The following is a 6,526-nucleotide window of genomic DNA, read 5'->3' as shown; positions in this document are numbered from 1 at the left end:
CCACTGCACAAAACAATGCCCCCTGGTTAGTCCTGTTACCAACTTTGAACTGCATTTAGCCCACTTTATTCTTAGGGCCCATATCTGTTTCCCCCTCATCCTGCCCATTGCCCAGCCAGTGATAGATGAGTCTGCTGGTACATTGACCCATAATGCAACATTCCCCGTGCACGCTACACTGCAAGATTGTGACCCTGCTGAAAGTCAGGTCCCCCTTCCCGCATACCATACCACCTTACACGGGGACAAAGAGGAAGGTGCAGATGAAGGTGCAGGTTCCTTCATCAGGTGGGGGGAGGAATACTAGTTGGCGACGTCACTGGCACAGGGCCCCTCATAGTACACAAAAGTGTTGCTGCCGGTGGGAGGCGCCCCCGCCGTGCAAACACACCGCTGTACTTTGAGGGGCCCTGTGCCAGTGCCAATGCCAACGAGTGGGCCCCCCCTGCTTGCTCAGTATCACAGCACTTGCAAAGTTGAAATACTTACCTCTCCCTGCTCCACTGCCGTGACGTGGTCCAGATTTACTGGGCCCACTAATTACTTGAACCAGCCCTACCCCCCACAACTTTAGCCAAATGACCCCCAATTTCAAATGCCTTACAATTATTATAAGGTAAATTAAGATTGACAAGCTTCAGTAACAAGAATGGATGTTTTTGCCATTAAAATGGGCTCTGTACATATTTGCCTGGCCTCTACTCACTGCAGACTATGCTCCCCCATTGACTTGCATTGGGTTTCGTGTTTCGGTCGATCCCCGACTTTTCGCGATAATCAGCCGATTCCACTCGACTCAACTTTTGAGATAGTCGGGTTTCGCGAAACCCGGCTCGACTCTAAAAAGGTCAAGGTCGCTCAACTCTAGTGTCCAACCTTCTTTTGTCAGCACTTGTGAAATATATACAGATCCAACTCGTAGCAACATACTTATATACATAACAGCATAACAACTATGCACCTTTAAAGGGGTAGGGATGTGAGATCCCCTTACATAGTAACACAGGTAGTTGACTGATCAATTGACCCAGAGAACAACATTTTATAATGGCACAGAAGCAGTCTGCCATGCGCCATGAGGCATCAGGTTTTGAAACAGTATTTAAATTTAAACTTTGAATTGAAGTTTAAATTAACAACTAGTGGTTAAGGGATCAGTTTCATAGAGTACTATTGGTAGAAAAATGTAAGGATAGCAACAAAGGTAGCTGAGTGAAAGTAAGTGCAGACCTGTTTGTCTAGAGCCCTACTGCTACAGGCAACACACATGAAGGAGACTCAACCATTATTTTTAATCTGTAAAGACTCCATAATAACAGGGTCTGTACCACAGGACTGGCGTATAGCAAATGTGGTGCCAATATTCAAAAAGGGGACAAAAACTGAACTCGGAAATTATAGGCCAGTAAGCTTAACCTCAACTGTGGGTAAAATCTTGGAGGGCATTCTAAGGGATGCTATACTGGAGTATCTGAAGAGGAATAACCTCATGACCCAGTATCAGCACGAGTTTACTGGGGACCGTTCATGTCAGACTAATTTGATCAGTTTCTATGAAGAGGTAAGTTCCGGATTGGACCAAGGGAACCCAGTGGACGTAGTTTATATGGACTTTTCAAAAGCTTTTGATACGGTGCCACACAAAAGGTTGATACATAAAATGAGAATAATGGGGATAGGGGAAAATATGTGCAAGTGGGTTGAGAGCTGGCTCAGGGATAGGAAACAAAGGGTGGTTATTAATGGAGCACACTCGGACTGGGTAGCGGTTAGCAGTGGGGTACCACAGGGGTCAGTATTGGGCCCTCTTCTTTTTAACATATTTATTAATGACCTTGTAGGGGGCATTCAGAGTAGAATTTCAATATTTGCAGATGACACTAAACTCTGCAGGGTAATCAATACAGAGGAGGACAATTTTATATTACAGGATGATTTATGTAAACTAGAAGCTTGGGCTGATAAATGGAAAATGAGCTTTAATGGGGATAAATGTAAGGTCATGCACTTGGGTAGAAGTAATAAGATGTATAATTATGTGCTTAATTCTAAAACTCTGGGCAAAACCGTCAATGAAAAAGACCTGGGTGTATGGGTGGATGACAAACTCATATTCAGTGGCCAGTGTCAGTCAGCTGCTACAAAGGCAAATAAAATAATGGGATGCATTAAAAGAGGCATAGATGCTCATGAGGAGAACATAATTTTACCTCTATACAAGTCACTAGTTCAACCACACGTAGAATACTGTGCACAGTTCTGGTCTCCGGTGTATAAGAAAGACATAGCTGAACTAGAGCGGGTGCAGAGAAGAGCGACCAAGGTTATTAGAGGACTGGGGAGTCTGCAATACCAAGATAGGTTATTACACTTGGGGCTATTTAGTTTGGAAAAACGAAGACTAAGGGGTGATCTTATGTTAATGTATAAATATATGAGGGGACAGTACAAAGACCTTTCTGATGATCTTTTTAATCATAGATCTGAAACCGGGACAAGGGGGCATCCTCTGTGTTTGGAGGAAAAAAGGTTTAAGCATAATAACATACGCGGATTCTTTACTGTAAGAGCAGTGAGACTATGGAACTCTCTGCCGTATGATGTTGTAATGAGTGATTCATTACTTAAATTTAAGAGGGGACTGGATACCTTTCTGGAAAAGTATAATGTTACAGGGTATATACACTAGATTCCTTGAAAGGGAGTTGATCCAGGGAACTAGTCTGATTGCCGTATGTGGAGTCGGGAAGGAATTTTTTTCCCCAATGTGGAGCTTACTCTTTGCCACATGGTTTTTTTTTTGCCTTCCTCTGGATCAACATGTTAGGGCATGTTAGGTTAGGCTATGGGTTGAACTAGATGGACTTATAGTCTTCCTTCAACCTTAATAACTATGTAACTATGTAACTATGTAACTTGGATTCTCCACATTTCAAAAAATTATTGTCACACACCACTAAAGTGGCATCAATTTCCACAGAGTAGAAACAGTACAATAGGCCTCTGACACACATTCCACTATAGGCAACCCACCAGATGGAGACCCAACTTGGAGTTTCCACATTTCAAAAAATTGTTTGCAACATCAGCAGCAGTAACAACAACAGGCACAGAAGCCATGACAAAGGCGTCACAGATTGCAATAATGCGAAATCAATGAATGAAACTAAAAATGACATAATTGCCTAGTCTAACCAGTCTGCGACTGGGGTGCAAAAATTATTATAGATCCATGACTTGTTCAGTGTGATGAAAGTTAGGTGGTCTACACTTTCAGGGGATAGCCAGATGTGCTTATCAATCAAGACACCACCAGCAGCACTGAAGACACATTCTGAGATAATGCTGGCTGCCGGGAATGACAAAAACTCCAAGGCATGACATGCGAGCTCAGGCCACTCTTCCATTTTTGAAGACCAAAATGCTAAAGGGTCCAAATTCTCCATGATGGCATTGATATTAAGATCCAGATGCTTCTGCGCCATCCTCTCCAGTCGTTTGTAATGTGTCAGACTTGTACTGTGGTCTCCTGGTGCAAGGACTGGTCTAAAAATGTGTGAAATGATTCACAGAAATTTCTTATGCCACTCACACTGCTGCAAATGTTTTTGACATTTTCAAGGTTGAAAGTCTTGAACTGCGTTGCACACTGTGTGCTTCACTGCTGTCTTGGGTAAAACCACTCTTAAGATTGTCTACAAGCGTGTTTCGATACTCCAGCTTGCACTTGTTCCTCTCCAGTGGGTGGAAGGATCTGTGAAAATTTACTTTGTACCATTGATCTAGCAGAATGGCAACCAATTAGTCAGCACTATTTCTAACCCCAAGAATATGGGCATCATGTTGAAGATAGTGCTGCAAGAAGGCGCTCATGCGTTGGGTGCTCCTATAAGGTACAAGTCTATGGTGTGTTGGTAGCGGCGTAACACTTTAGGTTGCTTCCTCCATCCCTGATCATCAACCATGGACAAGAGAGAGGATCATTATCCTCTTCATCTCAAGACTGTTGTGCATCCATCACCTCTTCTTACTTGTCCTCCTCAATTTGTTCTCCTCATGCACCTTCACTAACAGTTTTTCTGGTACCATAAACACAACTTGATTACTGTAATCCTCCCCACACACTGTGCGACGATAGTCCGCTGCGACTTGAGGATATTGTTACCGCTACCACATCCTCCTCTGCTTCCTCATCATCCTCTGGGACCACAACCTCCTCCCGCAGACTATTTAAAGTGTGCTCTAGCATGTAGATGACTGGAACAGTGATGCTATCAATGGCATTGTCAGCACTAACCACCTTAGTAGCCATTTCGAATCTAAGCAGAAGGTTGCAGAGGTTCTTCATCTGTGCCCAATCCGCAAGAGTGATTTGCACCACATCTATACTGAGTTGGCCCAGGCTATGCAAAAGGACATACTGTACCAGTGCTCGTCACTGCTTCCACAGTCACTGCAACTTGTGCAGAGTGGAATTCCACCATGTCAGAACATCGCTTTTCAAACAGTTAACCAGTAGACCTAAAGACCTCTGTAGTGATGCAATTCGATGACTTGTAGGGTACGATGATTGGAAGTGAGTACACAGAGACCGTGCTTTTTGTAGCAGCACATCCAGGCCAGGATAGTGGCAGAGATATTGCTGCACTACCAGGTTGAGGACGTGAGCCATGCAAGGCACATTTGTGAGGTTGCCCCAGTGTAGGGCCGCCATCAGGTTTACACCGTTATCGCACACTGCCTTCCCTGGCTCCAGGCTGAGTGGATACAAATATTGCTCTAACTGGACCTGGATAGCTGTCCATAACTCTTGAGCTGTGTGACTGTGATCTCCAAGGCATATTAATTTTAACACTGCCTAATTGCGGTGAACTCTGCCATTGCAGTACGGAGGTGTAGGTGATTCTCTCTGCCCTGTTGGAATGCATGTCCCTATAAGGGAGAGGTTGAGGGCGCAGGTTGAAGCCCTAGATGAGGTGGAGGAGAAAGCAGTGGTTTGTCCTCCAAGCCTTGGGGATTCAAAGACTTGTGGGACAGCCTCTTGACCGCCTGCCACCACAGTCACCAGAGTCACCAGTGTCCATTTATTGAGATGTAGTGCCCTTCTCATGTTTGCTCATCCAGGTGTCAGTAGTGAAATGCACCCTGGCAAACACAGATTTTTCCAAGGAATGGATGATGTTGCCTGCGACATGCTGGTGTAGAGCAAGCACATATTTCTTAGAGAAGTAAAGGCAACTGGTAAACTGTTACTGGGGGCTGCGACAGCCATCAACTTTTTGAAACTGTCTGTATTCATCAGGCAGAATAGCAGAATTTCTGTAGCCAACCGATTGGAGGTGGTGAAGTTCAAGTTTTTAGGTTTGGCTTGTGTAGAAGGCAACATACTTTTTAAGTGACCACAACTGCGGGACCGAGGGCTGGCTGCTGTGCTGAGAGAGGGTTGAGTAGGGTAAACAGAACAAACTGCTGAACTGTGAGTGAAGTGCAGGTGGAAATGTTATTGTGGATTGAGAATGATGTGTGTTATGACCTGATGGTAAGGACAATAATGGACCTGGTGGTTAAGAGCACACGGAATGACCTGATAGTTACTAATAATATAGGACGAGCTCTGAGACGTGGGAACTCTGCTGACCGCAATCCCTAATCCTATCACACACACTAGAAATAGCCGTGGATTGCTCCTAACGCTCCCTATGCAACTCGACACAGCCTAAGAAACTAGCTAGCCCTAGAGATAGAAAAATAAAGCCTACCTTGCCTCAGAGAAATTCCCCAAAGGAAAAGGCAGCCCCCCACATATAATGACTGTGAGTAAAGATGAAAATTACAAACACAGAGATGAAAATAGATTTAGCAAAGTGAGGCCCGACTTACTGAACAGACGGAGGATAGGAAAGGCAACTTTGCGGTCAGCACAAAAAACTACAAAAAGACCACGCAGAGGGCGCAAAAAGACCCTCCGCACCGACCCATGGTGCGGAGGCGCTCCCTCTGCGTCCCAGAGCTTCCAGCAAGCAAGACAAAATCAAATAGCAAGCTGGACAGAAAAATAGCAAACCAGAGAAAAGCAAACAGGAACTTAGCTTCTGCTGGGAAGACAGGTCACAAGAACGATCCAGGAGAGAACAAGACCAATACTGGAACATTGACAGGTGGCATGGAGCAATGATCTAAGTGGAGTTAAATAGAGCAGCCAGCTAACGAATTAACCTCGTCACCTGTGGAAGGAAACTCAGAAACAGCAGCTCCACTCACAACCACCAGAGGAAGCCCATGGACAGAACCAGCCGAAGTACCATTCATGACCACAGGAGGGAGCTTGACAACAGAATTCACAACAGTACCCCCCCTTGAGGAGGGGTCACCGAACCCTCACCAGAGCCCCCAGGCCAAACAGGACGAGCCAAATGAAAGGCACGAACCAGATCGGAAGCATGAACATCGGAGGCAAAGACCCAGGAATTATCTTCCTGACCATAACCCTTCCACTTGACCAGGTACTGGAGTTTCCGTCTCGAAA

The sequence above is a fragment of the Ranitomeya imitator genome, chromosome 6 (assembly GCF_032444005.1).
Source record: "Ranitomeya imitator isolate aRanImi1 chromosome 6, aRanImi1.pri, whole genome shotgun sequence".
In the NCBI taxonomy this organism is placed as follows: Eukaryota; Metazoa; Chordata; class Amphibia; order Anura; family Dendrobatidae; genus Ranitomeya; species Ranitomeya imitator.
The sequence above is the reverse complement of the archived record's forward strand: the minus strand, read 5'-3'. Positions refer to the sequence as shown.